Below are 16,295 nucleotides of genomic sequence, written 5' to 3' on the forward strand. Positions count from 1 at the left end.
CAACTTCCACAAACTCCAAACCGCTGTCATCACTGCACCGGCTCTGTCCTAACCTAATAGCTCCCAACCTTTCACTCTCTATACCGCCGAAAACCAAGGAATAGCCCTTGGTGTCTTAAGACAACAAAAATAAAATCCTCCTTCCTTTGCTCCTGTAGCCTGCCTCTCTAAACAACTCAACAACACAGTCAAAGGTGGCCAGCCTGTCTTACAGCACTAGCAGCAGTGGCTGTTTTAGCTCTAGAAAGCAGGAAATTGAACATTCATCCCAAATACTACCATCTATATAGTCTTCATAATCTACAAGATCTCCTCTCCTCCCAAGCATTAAGCTCTCCTCCACCTTCCCAGATTCAATTACTCCATGTCCCCTTTATCAAAAATCCCAAATTCTGCCTTACCAAAAGTACTCCCCTCAACCCAGAATCCTTACTCCTGGTGTGCTCTTCCCTTCCTACTCATTCTTGCACTGACATCCTAGACCACCTGCACACTTCTCAAACGTTTCCTCCAAGCCTCTCACCAACCCCAGTGACCAGCTATTCATAGAGGGCTCCTCTTCCAGGCCCACTGGCTCCCCCAGAATTGCTGGATATGCATTGTTTCTCTTGAGCAAGTAATTAAAGCCAGGCCCCTACCTCCAGGAACCTCCTCCCAAAAAGCAGAACTTAAAGCTCTCACCAGAGCACTAACCCTTTCCAAATATGCCTGTCACATCCTTCATTCGCATGCTGCCATCTGGCAAAAGAGAGGATTCCTTACTGCCAAAGGAACCCCCATCACTAAGATCCCCCTTATTTACCAACTACTTCAGGCTGCACACCTTCCAACCAAAGTAGGACATCAAACGGGATCAAATAAAATCTCAAAAGGAAACAAGCCGATAAAGCAGCAAAAAAGGTCTCCCTTTCTTCTGCCCCTGGCTCTCCCCTCCTCATTACCCCTGCAATCCAACCCCAGAATTCCCCCACTAAAAAAAGCCTCCCTGCTACAACAAGGAACCTCCTTCCAAAGGAACTACATAATCAAAAAACTCGTCCTCCACCAAAACCAAATGAAAAAAAAAAAATTCTAACATCCCTTCACCAATCTTTCCATGTTGGGGTGTACCCCCCTTACCTTCTCCTTTGCCTGTATTTCTCTTCGCCCCACCTATCCACCTTACTAAAAAACAACCTCAGACTGTCATATGTGCTCTGTCACTTCCTCCCAAGGGACGCTCCACTCTCCATCTATTCCTACATACCCGGTAAGAGGAACCTCATTATCGTATTTCCAGGCACTCTACAGACTTACAGGCTTCCCTGAAAACAAAAACAAAACTGTAGACTATTACCCACCTCCAAAACCAACTAGACTCCCTAGCAGCAGTTACCCTACAAAACCGCAAAGGCTTGATTTACTTACTGCAGAAAAGGAAGTCTCTAGATCATCCTAGATGAGGAAAGCTGTTTCTATTCCATTCAGTCAGGCTTGGTTCAGGATGCAGTCAAAAAACTAAAAGACCAAGCCCCCCACCCCACCAAAAAAAAAAAAAAAAAATCAGCTCCTCTGCCTGGCCCTGTTGGCCCCCTTGGTCTCTCAGCTCCTAGGCCTCCTGGTTCCTCCCACTCGTAGGACCCGCCATAACCATTCTCTTTTCCAGTCTTTGGGCCCTGCCTCTTACGTCTCTGTACCCAGTTTTTCCAGAACCGCGTCCGAGCTTTCACCCACGGAACCATACAAGACATGACGCTACTACAAGAATGCTGGCAATTTCAAAACCAGTACCAGGACCAACCCCTACCTTCCAGACTTTCCCCTAACCACTGCGCCCTCTCGGCTTGAAGTAGCCAGACGAAAAATGGCATCCCTTTTCCTATCATCTATGAAAAGGCTAAAATGTTAGGGTCACCCGAGCAGACCATTCTCTTCCCCTCCCACAGGCCTTACAATACAGCCCCTTGCACTCTCCACACAGTTACCCCACGGTGAAAGACAAACCCCCCCTTCACCATCCCCTCCAGTAACTGTTTGTCCAGACAGTTACAGGATGCGGTTAACATGTCTGTTCACCTCGCGTAACAAAGCTGGCAAAAAACATCTCCAGGATGCCGACAAGACACCTGCTCCCCCAGCTGAGCTCCCCTACCCCTACCCAGTTCTCCTGCACCCCAGCTTAGCTCCCCACCCCTACCCAGTCCTCCTGCACCCCCAGCTCAGCTCCCACACCCCGACCCAGTCCTCCTGCACCCCCAAGTCAGCTCCCACACCCCGACCTGGTTCTGGCCCTCTAAAACCCTGCTGTAGGCTGTAAGCGGCGCTGCCTCTAACTGTGGCAGAGCAGCCAGGCGGCTCAGTACAGCTTGCTTGCCTGACTTTGGGTCTCCTCATCCTTTCTCTCGACTGACCTTACACCTTCTGCGTTATAGGAAGAGGGAAACATTTTGAATTTTGTAAATTAATCGTTTTACTGGTATTTTATTAAGGTAATATACCATAAATTTTGAAACACTTTTTAAGATTCTATGTGAACTTAATTTGTTTTTAATTAAACACAACTGTGTTAAATGTGTTAAGCCTGGTGTTCATAGAATAAAGTGTTATCCTACCAAAAACCAATTCCATCTTAGTGAAAGATGTCGACAGCAGATGGTAACAATGTGCTATCGGGTGTCATAGTGGAATAGCATCTCCCAGGGATTTTTTAAATCCTTTCCCTCTTTTTGTAACTACAGAGTCATTATTATTGTGACAATAAATATTATACAGGTGTATAAATAAAATACATATATTTCTGAGTATCTTTTAATTTTTTCTTACAGTTTTTGTTGGATGTACAACTTCTTTGCCCTGCAGAACACATAGATTCAGCTTTGATTTACATGGAGTTAAATATACAAATATATTACTGTAAAGATAAACTAGCTGGGTGCAGTGGCTCACGCCTGTAATCCCAGCACTTTGGGAGGCCAAGGTGGGTGGATCACCTGAGGTTGGGAGTTCGAGACCAGCCTGACCAACAATGAGAAACCCCATCTCCACTAAAAATACAAAATTAGCTGGGCGTGGTGGCGTATGCCTGTAATTCCAGCTACTCGGGGGGCCAAGACAGGAGAACTGCTTGAACCCGGGAGGTGGAGGTTGCAGTGAGCCGAGATTGTGCCATTGCACTCCAGCCTGGGCAACAAGAGTGAGACTCCATCTCAAAAAAAAAAAAAACGTAGACTATTTTATATAGTTTATATCTATACACATATATATACACACACACACATATATATACACATATATATACACATATATGTGTGTGTGTGTATATATATGTGTGTGTATATATATATAAACTAGGCTGGGCATGGTGGCTCACATCTGTAATCCCAGCACTTTGGGAGGCCAAGAAGGGAGTATCACTTGAGCTGAAAAGTTGGGGACCAGCCTGGTCTACATAGTAAGACCTTGTCTCTACTGTAGATGTTTTAAAAATTAGCTGGGAGTGGTGGTGCACACTTTCAGTCCCAGCTACTCAGGAGGCTGAGGTGGAAGGACCATATGAACCTGGGAGATCAAGGCTGCAGTGAGGTATGATCATGCCACTGCACTCCAGCCAGGACAGCAAAGTGTGTCCTTGTCTCAATAAAGAAAGAAAAGAAAAGAAGGGAGGGGAGGGGAGAGGAGAGGAGCACAGAGAAATACTTAAAGTCAGATTTGCAAACATCCCAACAGGGGAGAGCCCTTTTTTCTCCCATCCAATGGGCTTCTGGAGCTCCCGTCGCTCTGATTGAACACGGACTCCCTGGAGGCAGCTCCCAAGAGCAGATGACTCCGAAGTTCCTAGAAAGTCATCAAACCAGATGACACAGAACTCAAACGCCATTTCACTTTATTTTGTATGAGACAAGGTCTCTGTCGCCAAGGCTAGAGTGCAGTGGAGTGATCCTGGCTCACTGCAACCTCCACCTCTGTCCTGGCCGCCTCAGGGCGCCCTGAGAGGACCCGGACATGCGGCTGCAGTGACTACTCTTGGCTCCTCGTGCTGGGGTTTCCCAGCCATCAGTCCAGCCACATGAGTAGACTTTGGACCTGCGGGGTTCCTTCCTTTTCATTGGACTGTCATGGGGTGTGAAATGACACAGCTCACGCCTGTAATCCCAGCACTTTGGGGGCCCAAGGTGGGCAGATCGCTTGAGTCCAGGAATTTGAGACCAGCCTGGACATCATAGCAAAACCCCATCTCTACAAAAAATTCAAACAATTAGACCTGGCGGTGAGCACCTGTAGTCCCAGCTACTTGAGAGGCTGAGGTGGGACCATCGCTTGGGCCCAGGAGGTGGAGGTTGCAGTGCAGAGTCCCCAGGAGTGACATGACCAGGATGTGAATGAGGACTCTATTGTCCTCTGTTCTGTAAAACGTGTCTTGTGCAGATCGTTGATTTACCCAAAGCAGAAAGGGTCTTAAAGTCCTTTTGATTGTCCAAATAGAAAGAAATCACAGGTTTCCACTTTGAAAGGTTTCACCCTCACATTATAAAACCTCTCCACTACGCGCAGGAGAGGGCACCTTATGGAGATGAGAGTATTTGTTCCGAGTGGCATTCACCAGATTCTCAGGGAGCTGGAAAAGTCCAGTGATGGGGAGCAACCGCCGCATCGAGGCAAGAGTCGCCCCACATGAGTGCTCCAATCAAAGAAGTCTCTTGATTCTTTTGAGTCTGTGAAGGAGGAAATGTCTTGATAATCTTGGTTGGAATGTTCTTCCCTTTACCTGGCTGCATTTCCTAGATCAGTTACGCTCTCTTTTCCTACCTTCGAAGACTTGGATACATTTTCCTCATTGCATTTTCCACGTCCACCCTTGCTCATGGCCGTCGACTGTCAGAACCTAAGCTTTTTCCTGGCCGCATTGGACCTAATCTGGGTAGGAGCCCACTGCTGATAACCTGATCATTGTCAGATGTGACAAGAGTGCCCAAGACGGAGGATGTTTTCCTGGTCAGTGACAAGATGGCCTTTGTCCTTCTTGTGCATTTGATCCACATCTTTAACCATTGTGCCCAGAGCTCCTGCTTCCTTTCAGATGGAGGCTACTCAGTGACAGTGCCTCCCTCCCAGGAGCCCGGGCTGCACTCATCTCCGCTCTGAGGCTGAAGACAAAAGTGCCGCAGAGCTCAGAGGCTGCTTTCTACAGAGGTCTGATTTGCACAGAACTGAGTCTTGGTATGTGGATTGGTCTTAGCTGCATTTTGTATTTATTTTCTCCCCCAATACTTGTAAATCCAGTGATTGTAAAATAATATGTGTGCCTCATGTGGTGGCGGCCATACATTGCAGGAAGTTCGGATTGCCTTCCGTGTGGATTTCCAAGGTGCTCCTGAGCGCTTCAGGTGCTTTGCTCTAAAATATGAAGATGAACTCTTGTTAGTGGTTACTTGGTATTGTGTTTTTGACTGACTTTCTCACAGTTTTAATCATAATTCCAAGGAGACTATGTTAGGCAAATCCGTATGGACTTTGAAAATCTGACATGAAGTGCCCCGTTTCAGCAGTAGTGAACACTGATTTTCAAAAGTGAATGTTTTTAGAAACTTGGGCTAAACAACAATCTGTGATTATTTTTGTTGGAATATAACCTAGGTATTATTATAGCAGCTGTCCACTCTCAGTTTGTGTATATGTAAATACGTCTTTATGTAATATTTTCATCTATAACTTTAAGACTTTTTTCTTATATTTTTTTCTCATTTTTCCATACAGTGTGGACATATTTTGCATATATTTCAAAGAATGTAATACAAATTTTAAATATATAAAAGAAGACTTTGGCTTCCCAACCATTGTGAATTTGTATTTTCTTATCTCCATTTTAAATTGAATTATGCATTTCTAGGTAAAGTTCTGTAATTTTTTAAATATTTGTAATGTTTTGTCAGATAAATAAAACTAATAATTTGTGTCTCAAATTTCCTTCCTACTTTTAAGTGATATAAAGTCCTGTATATTAACAGCAGCCTCTTTATAAAGAATACAATTTGCTGACTTTTACATATGGACACAGCAATGAAAGCATCACCACATTCCAGATTCAGGACAATAAGCACATTCCTCCCTCTTCAAAGTTTTCTCCTCCTCCTCTTGAATCTGTCTGTCTTTCTCCCTCCATCTTACTCTCCTCCCCCTGCACTGCCATTGCATGTAATGGAGTCATACAGGAGACGTATTCTTGTTCTGAATTCTATAAAGTCAGCAGAATCATGTTCACATTGATTCATACTGTTTTAAATATTAATAGTTTTTCTTTGTTATATTGCTGAGTAAAATTCCTTTGTATGGACATATGACAGTGCGTCTATCCTCTCCCTTGGAAAGAAATAGAAGGCTTATTTTTCCCATTTGGTCTTTGTCCTGAAAACAAAAACCCATAAGGCAGCACCTCTGCAAGCTTTTCCTATGTGTCCTTGCATTTTACAACACCGGGATCAAGTGATAGAAAAAACACCCAGTTGATATTATGTGTAAAATTGTTCAAACATATAGAACATGAATGATAATTATTTTGGAACTCTTGTTTAAAGGGGAAAAAATTACACGACACAAGTGGTTTTGGCAATTACCATCAACATTTTGTTATAAAAATGTTTGTAAATACAGCATTGATGTGTTAACATTTTAATGAACATGACCTAACATGTATCTACCCATCTTTCCATCCCTCTATCTGTCCGTCAGTCCATCTTATTTTAGATGTATTTCCAACTGAGTTGGAGACATCAACATACTTCCGATGAATAGTTTAGCAAAACTAACATTAACTAGAATTCAATGTTTCTTTATAAAATTTCCTTCTAAACAAACTCTACACTGAGCAAACTCTACAAATCTTAGGTGTAACATTGCTAACTTTGGAAAGCGCACACACTGCATATCCAAAGCCCCTTTCAAGATCTACAATATTATGTTGCCCCAGAAAGTGAACTCTCCCTCTTCCCAGCCAATCCCTTTCTCATCATAGGCTGATTTTGTTTCTTCTGGAATTTCACGTATATAGATGCGTGCCATGCCATAGATACTCCTTTGTGTCTGTCTGATTCTGCTCAACACCATGTTTTTTGAAATCATTCCCACTGTTGCACAGATCTCTCAGTCTTTTCCATTTCGGACTCAGTATATGCTGAGTCCAGCCTGTTGAATGTCTATCTCTATTTAATTCACCATCTTGAAAGAAGCACTTAAGATGTTTTCAAGAACATGCAGTTAAATCCTGAGGAATCTATGTAGGAATGTTATCAGAAGCCATCTGAACTTACCCAAGGGAGGTCTTCGTCTTCATTCACATAAGAGTCTAATAGAATTAATATCAAGAATCTGAGAGATTTCCCACACTATTCATGCCATATTCATGATTTCCACTTTGATTATTATTAAGCACTAAAATTTGATAACTTATTTCTGAATGAAATCATCTCTTTATTGCAGTTTTTTGACTTACGGCAATCTTTAAATGGCAGAGACTCATTCATTCATAATCCAAGAGAGAAGTGTGATTCACAGGGATTCTTTTATCGTGTGATACATGATAAATACATCCAATGTTATATGTCAATTTAAAAAGTAAGTAATTTTTAAAAATGATAATTACTTTAAACCTAGCTTGTCCAACCCACAGGTGACAGGCCACATGCAGCACAGGACAGCTTTGAACATGGCCCAATACAAATTTGTAAACTTTCTCAAAACATTATGAGATTTTTTTGTAATTTTTTTAGCTCATCAGCTAGTTCTAGTGTTAGTGTATTTTATGTGCAGCTCAAGACAACTCTTCTTTGAATATAGCCCAGGGAAGCCAAAAGATTGGACCTCCCTGCTTTAGACCAAAGAAAAAAGACACCCCACATTTGCAATGCTTAAAAACACTACCAGCCATGCAGGAAACATGAGACTGTCAACTTCCAATCCTTCTTGAAGCAGTGGAATTCGCTGGTGATATCTGAAGGGTGTGGTTACTTCTTGGAGGAGGTTGAGGCTTTCTAAGGATGATTCTTTGTGACTGAAATATTGTCAATGTCATTGAGCCTTCTCATTATTTCAACGCTTATTATTCCAGGTCATCAGTGTTCTGCCGGACCGTCTTCATCCCGGCCTGACTTTCCTGGAATTCCCTGGATGCTTGTTGTTTCCCTGGGAATTTGTTCACTTGGCATTTTCTTCTGGAAAAGCAGCCTTGGTGTGAGTATACTGACTTCCTGTAGAGGTATACTTGTCATCATAAATAAGAAGAAATTATTTAGAACAATTCATGGTTCTGGACTTCATTAGGAATATTGGGTTTTACAAAAAAAAAAATCAGGGAAATGATGTATTAGCGTAAGCATTGTGAAAATATCTACCATTTACATTATGAAAATTAAATAGGCTGATGTTTGTTTCATAGAATGTCAACAGAGCTTTTGGTCGAAAATCTTTTTTTTACCTTTGTACTCTTTATCAGAAATGGATAAAAGGTAAATGCTGGAGTCATTTTCACTCTGCCTACTTCAGGACACTTTTGTCTTTTCCCACAGCGCCCTCTCCTGGCCTGGCCTCTGCTCTGTGGGTTCTGGGGTGCCTTTTCTGGGTGGAGTTTTTCAGACGCAAAATATTCCCCATGAGCTTCCAGGCTTCTCCGTTCCCAGCTGGTCATCTTCGGTGGCACCTGCAGAAGCCATAAATGCTCAGGGGCCGAGGGCTGAAGGGTGTTCACTGTTCTGTTTGCAGAAATAACACGAGGAGATGCCACTGAGCTCCACTGCTGTGGGTCTCATGGCCTAGGGGACCCTGACTGACCCATTTTACTCCAAATATGCTGGGGTCCCCTTTCCAAAATATGTAGGGTGTTCTTTTTTGCGTGACTTTATTTCTCTTCTGCCATAAGGTAAGTGATTAACCTTTAGAATATCTGCTGTAATCCCAGAAGTGAAAAAACTGAAAACTCATTAATCCAACATCAGTATGTGCAATTTTGAGAACTCTTTGACAAAGTCAATTCCATAATTCATCATAGTCCCAGCTCTGTTGGTAACTGTGTTGTGCAAAATTGCCCCACCCCCACCCATTGGTGCCCTTGATCTCATATTCTGGGTTTCAGAGTTTCCATATTTGCAACAGAAAATGTGCCCTGGCTGTGAGGTAGTGAAGAGTGAATGCCATTCATTACCTACAAGGACAATTCCCAGTGAAGACCTTCAGTGATGCTCAGGGAAGCTGGTCCTCATGTGGCCTCTGTAGTCTCGACAGCTGCTGCATCCTCTGATGACACGTGATGGGACTCGTACACTTGAAATCAAACACATTTTTAAAACTTCTGTTGTTTAGAATTCCCCCCTCATTTTTCCGTGGACAAACTTATTTTTTATGTCATAGTGCACTGAAAATTTGGTATTACCTGGGAGTTAAAAGCAACATGATAGCTGTGCCAAACTGACATCTGTCCATAGGATCATCCTGTGAGAAAACCCTCTCCCAATTCCCCTGCAGGTCTTCAGGAATCCACATCTCCCCAGTGACCTTTGTGCCCACAGGTGGCACCTCCAGAGTGGAGAAGACCCTTTGTCAAGAAGGGAAGCAGATGGGGGATGAGGGGTCCTGTGGGCAGAGCTAGAATCAGCTTCCTCTCTGCCTCTTGCAAGCCGTGTGACCCTCGGTGAATTTTCTCCTTCCTTTGGGAGCCTCTGTTTTCTTAGATTTGGAACAGGATGGTCACACAGACCTTGCAGAGTTCTGAGAATCAGAGACAGGATGTGAAAGGCCTGGAGAACATTCTCTTAAGAATAGCTGTGACTCGTGTGTGAGCAATGGGCTTTCCATTCCTTTCTTTCTCTGTTTATCTGATGCAAGGAGCATGCTCCGGTGATGGTAGTGAGGGGCGAATAAGGATAGACATAGACACCCCTGTGTGGGAAACATGCTTCTTTATTACCGTGGGATGACTCTGTCTTCCCTGGGACAGGCCCCCAGCCTGCCTACATTTACAGACATACACAGTGACGTGTGCGGACAGCAGTTCCTCCCATGATTTTTTTCACTCCCCTGCTGTTAGCAGGACTCAGTGGAAGGGAGACTTTATGGCACAGGTGCTGCTGTTGAGGAACCTGAAGAAGAGGAAGGTGTGAGGGACCGTCACCTGCAGCATCAGGTGCGACTCGGTGTTTTGTCGCTCATATTAATACATTTCAAAACATGTCTTCCTCTGCCTTGCAGGTCAACATGGCTGAGCCAGAGCCTCGTTCTCTGTCAGAGTTGCCCTGCTTGCCCTACCTCATGGCTGGCCCTTCTGGACCATTGACGGGCTGCCGGCCGCCTCCTCCACCTCCGTGTCCTCTGGGACCTCAACCGCTCTCTGCAACTGAAGGTTTTCCGGGACCTCTGATACCTCCTCCACTCGAACATCCTCTGGGACCTGAAACACCTTCTCCAGCTGAAGGTTTACTGAGAACTCAGACACCTCCTCCGCTCGAGTTTCCTAAAGGACCTCAGCAACATCCTCCACTCGGGTGTCCCCTGGAACTTCAATCACCTCCTCCACTTGAGTGTCCTCTGGGACTTAAACCACCTCCTAAACACGAATGTCCTCTGCGACATCAACAACCTCCTGTACTAGAGTATCCACTGGGACCTCAACCACCTACTGCAATCAAGTGTCCTCTGGGACCTCAACCACCTCCTCTACTCGAGTGTCCTCTGGAACCTCAACCACCTCCTCCACTCGAGTGTCCTCTGGAACCTCACCAGCCTCCTCCACTCAAGTGCCCTCTGGGAACTGAACCACCGCCTCCACTGGAGTGTCCTCTGGGACCTCAACTATCTCCTACAGCTCTCTGTCCTCCGGGACCTCAACCACTTCCCAAAGCTCTCTGTCCTCTGGGACCTCATCCACCTCCTGCAGCTGGTTGTCCCCTGGGACCTCATCTACCTCATGCAGCTGCCTGTCCTCTGGGACCTCATCCATCTTCTGCAGCTGGTTGTCCTCTGGGACCTCATCAACCTTCTTCTGCTGTATGGCCTATGGGCCCTCAGCCTATTCCTCCACTTAGTAGCCTGTAGAGCCTTAGCCACCTCCTCTACCACCTTCACATGGGTCTCCTCTGGTACTTCAATAGTCTCCACTCGTGGCCTCTGGGACTTCAGCCACCTTCTCCACCCGGCTCTCCTCCAGTACGTCAGCCACCTCCTCCACTTGGCTGGCCTCTGCTGCCTCCACCGAGTCCTTCACCTGAGTGTCCTCTGAGACTTCAGCCACCTCCTATACCATGTGGTCACTGCGACCTTGATCACCAGCTCCACATGCACCATTTGGTTTGTTTTTCTGAACAGTAGAAACTGCCTTATGAAATGGATTCATGTTTCCTTTTTTTAGGTGAATGGAAATGTCACAGATGGTACTGCAGGGCTTTGTAGTACCAGGTAACACTGGCTGACGATGTGGTCGCTTTTCTCACGTTTCTGAGGGTTCACACTCAGTTGCATTATTTCCTCATCATGACCTTGGCATCATGACCTTGTAGACAAGGAAACAGTATTTTTTATTTTAGGGGGACAGAGTCTTGCTCTGGCACCCAGGCCGGAGTGCAGTGGCGCAATCCTGATTCGCTGCAACCTCCACCTCCAGTGCTCTGGTGATCCTCCCATCTAAGCTTCTGGACTAGCTGGGACTACAGGCCTGCGCCACCATGACTGGCTAACTTTTTTCTTTTTACTTTTTGTAGAGACTGTCCTTCACCATGTTGCTCAGGCTGGTCTTGAACTCCTGGATTCATGCCATCTGCCCACTTTGGCCTCTCAAAGAGCTGAGATTGCAGGCATGAGCCACCATGCCTGGCCAGAGATTGTTTATAGAATCCAGAAACACCAAGTCTGCAGGCATGTATGGAACCTGGGCCACAGGGCCAGCTCTGTGAGGGATGAGACCCGTCCCTGACTTGGCAGGGCATCCTATATCCTGCAGCAGAGAGACCCACAGTGAAGGGCACAGAGCCTCTGATCACCCCTAATGGAAGCACAGGTAAAGGGACCCAGGGTGCAGAAGGCAGAGACAGAATCTCCTGGGAATAAACAGGAGGCTGTGGAAGAGAAAGATGAAGTGGGGAGGTGTCACATGGGGGTTTGTTGAACGCAGGTGGAGCTGGAAGGCTGCTCCTGGCCGGGCAGGCACTGTGAGCAGGAGTGTGGAGGCTGCGGAAGTGCCACACAGAGCCGCCGTAGGAGAGCTCAGATGCACAGTGTGCACGGGGAATTACCCGGCGAGCACTTCCTTGCTGCCCTACAGCCTTTAGTCCATTACCTGTAGGAAATTACCTGTAGGAAAGATGAACATTTCCCCGGATGTGTGAAGGCTTTGGATCAGGGTGAGTAAATGCCTCGAGGTCTGGGAAATTTCACTTGGTTGTCAGGGGCCCCTGTCTCCCTGAGTTTTTAGGGCCCAAGGAGACTAACAATGAGGATGGGTTGGGTTCAGTGGAGCTGTGGCCTTGGCCTTCAGAATGAGGCCACCTCTGATGGGGAAATCAAGGCCCATCCTGAGCTGCTCTGGCATCATCTCATCCTCAGCACCCTCTCCTTCCCACCCGCAACTCCCAGCTTTGCATCTCCCTAGCTTGGCGTACAAACTCCTCCCTTTCCCTGTGTCCCTGCTGCCTGAGCCTAGACACCAACTCTCAGTGGGACTCAGAGCCCCAGCTTCCTTATAAATGAGCCAGGAATGATGTGGTTATGAGGTCATTGTGAGGACTAAGAGACCAAGCCTATAAAGAAAGAAACTTGCAAAATAGCTGGTGCGTGTTAGACCCTCACCCCTATCACTGGTTAAATGAAAATATTCCCACTCAGAAGATCAGCAAAAGATATTCACCAAAGCTCATTAAATAAACCTTAGGGTATAACAGCTCAGGCCCAGGATTTCCAATCTCTGTTACAAAAGATGAGGGAAAGCACCTGTCTCCAAGATGAAAACTCAGATCCTTACGAGATGAGGAAATGGTAGGAATGCACACACAGTTCATCTCTGAGATCTGTATCTGTGATCTGTAGATAATTATTCTCCACGACATACAGACACAGATGCAGCCACCCGCAGATGCATTCAGCAGGGGCACAGATCTTTTACAGAAGACAAAATGTATATTGGGCAAAAGAAGATCACATGGAATAAACCAAAATCCTGTTACCTTACAGGACAATTGGAAAACTCTCCTGAGCCGTGATATCTTGGAAGAGTATCCAACATGTTTTATGCTCTGTGCCTGGTACTGCCTCCTCTCCCTCTCATTTCCATAGTGTTTCCTTAATAAACATTCGCAGTCCTATCTGTATGGGTGTCTGCTTCCTGGAGGTCCAGCTCACATCCCAGGGTGTACTGGGTGTGACTCCTCATACACTGTTCAAACCCAGGCAGATACTGCCTTGCTGGCCATAGAAGTAGGGTTAGCCTTTGGGTAGTGTTGACTGGGAGGGGCCCGAGTGGGCCTTCTGGGGTGGGGGAACATCCTGTATCAAGCCGTGGGTGGAGGTTGTGCTCATTCATTCTAGATATAGTCACTGTGTGCCTAGTGGCTGCCAGTGGTGCCTTGTGAGCAGCTAGACAGGAAGATATCCCTGTGAGGTGGCCAACTTCTCATGACAGGGAATAGAAGGGGGCCCAGAAGCAGCTGTGGAGCCAGCGAGGAGCCCCACAGAGGCTCAGGGTTTGTCAGAGCCGTTTCCCCACTGAGCCGGCTGCCCCCAGCAGCACCAACTCCAGGCGGCTCTGAGGGAAGCTGAGCTGGGGGCAGACATTTCTCAATAAGTCCTCTACCCCCACCATCTTTCTGTAATGTTTTAATCACAGCATCTGCACACTTGTGGCCCACACCCGTGCTGCCCCCAGGTCCATGTAGAGTGCACCAGCCAGTGCCAAAAGCCACCTGCACTGGCTCCATGCTTCAGTGACACCAATGGCCATGAGCATAGCCACAAATTTCCACCTCTTCAATGCCACCAACGGCTGTGAGCATAGCCACCAATTTCCACCTCTTCAATGCCACCAACAGCCGTGAGCATAGCAACCAATTCCTACCTCTTCAATGCCACCAACAGCTGTGACCATAACCAGCCACTTCCACCTCTTCAATGATACCAACGGCTGTGAACATAGCCACCAGTTTCCACCTCTTCAATGCCACCAACAACCGTGAGCATAGCAACCAATTCCCACCTCTTCAATTACACCAATGGCTGTGAGCATAGCCACCAATTCCCACCTCTTCAATGCCACCAACAGCCATGAGCATAGCCACCAATTTCCACCTCTTCAGTGCCACCAATGGCTGTGAGCATAGCCACCAATTTCCACCTCTTCTGGTACCATGAAGATGAATCTTGACAGTGAGAGTTTTTACAGAATGGGAATCGGCAGAATGGCTACAGAGACATCTTTCTGCACATCAGAAGACCCACACAGAAGCCCCTCTGGAAGCTACCATCTCTTCCAAAGGATCCCGCTTGGCCAGCCTGACGAGCCTCCTGAGGCAGGTGCACTCTCTCAACACAAAGTGTCTGCCAGACTCCAGCCTCCACTTGAATGGAGGCAGTTACCCCAGTGAGTGATTTCCTCTGAGCTGGAATAGCAAACTGAAGGAAGAGGCCCTCAGTGAAATATGGATGACCTGCCTGCATGATTGCTGGGGCTGGAGGCGCCAATCACAAGCACTTCATAGTCATTAGATACCTGTAGCTTCACATTTGTTATGAGCAATTTTTCTTTGTCAGATGCATCTTGAAATTTTTCATCTAAGGGATTACTGAAAATATTTAGTTCCATCAATATCAACAATATGGTAAACATATAGGAAAGTGCAACATATGTCAATTCTGAAATAATTACAGAATTTACATATTTGAGGAAAATCTCATGGCTCTAATTAGGTAGAATTCACATGGAGGCATGTATCTTCATGCAAACACATATAAAGAAACAAGCCGAGCACAGCTGTGGTGTGAAACCCAAAAGTTGGGGTGCAGATGAAAGGGCGAGGGGGAGTGCGGTTATGGACAGTGATTTAAGAAGTTCCAGGAAAGACTCACTGAGAATTAGGAGGTTTTAGTAATTATAAGATGGAGAGCAACTGAATAGTTACACAAAGAGTAATCACAAAGATATAAATGTAATTTGTTGTAAGATTAAAATTTGACGACACTGCTAAATGAAGTATTAGGTCTGTGCAAACGTAATTGCTGTTTTTGCCATGACTTTTAATTGCAAAACCACAATTACTTTTGCATCAACCTAATATTAATTCATCTACTCCAATAATTGCCATATTCTTATCATTACTCTTGTCTCAGTTAACTACTATAGATAAATTGTGTTACCACCCACATTAGGATATTATTTCTATCTCTACTTCATCTAACTCTCAATAACAAAATAGATCACCTGTTGTGATTACTCTTGTTTTACAGATGGAAAGAGCGAGGCCCAAAGAATCTGAGTGATTTGTCAAAGGTGTCTGTTTAATTATCAAGATTTGTTTCAGGTCCCTCCTCAATTCCACTTTCCTCTCTTTTTAACATCCCATCTATTTTGTCACATTCTCAGCAATAATTCCAGAACTGTCTACGTCTTCAATTCCCATCACATGGATAATCTGATGTTCCCTTTTTTTTTCTGTAGTTCTTCTGAGATGCTTCTTGTCACAATCAGGACTTACACCCACATCGCCACAGCTGGTGATCACTTTCTTGTTCTCAGCTTATGGGGCTCTCAGAAGCTTTCAGCACAGTTGCCAGCTCTCCCCTGATGATATGGCTGGATTTGTGTCCCTGTCCAAATCTCATGTTGAATTATAATCCCCGGTGTTGGAGGAGGGGCCTGGTGGGAGGCGACTAGATCATGGGGTGGATTTCCCCTTGCTGTTCTTGTGACAGTGATGAGTTCTCACAACATCTGGCTGTTTTGAGGCATGTGGCTCCTCCCCTTCACTCTCTCTTCCTCCTTCTTTGGCTTGTAAGACTTGCCTGCTTCCCCTTCACCTTCCACCATGATTGTAAATTTCCTGAGGCCTCCCTAGCCATGCTTCCTGTACGGCCTTTGGAACTGTGAGTCAGTTAAACCTCTTTTCTTTATAAATGGCCCAGTCTCAGGCAGTTCTTTACTGCAATGTGAGAACAGACAAATAGAAGCCCTCACTCAGGCCTGCTTCTCTCTCATCAACACTTCCCCGTGCTGCATCTGCCTCTCACCCAACCCTCATGCTCATGCTGACAACCAGTGTTGATCCAATGTTTAACCTCCAATCTTCTCCAATTTT

Source organism: Rhinopithecus bieti, unplaced genomic scaffold, assembly GCF_001698545.2.
Source record: "Rhinopithecus bieti isolate Rb0 unplaced genomic scaffold, ASM169854v2 scaffold_1014, whole genome shotgun sequence".
Classification (NCBI taxonomy): domain Eukaryota; kingdom Metazoa; phylum Chordata; class Mammalia; order Primates; family Cercopithecidae; genus Rhinopithecus; species Rhinopithecus bieti.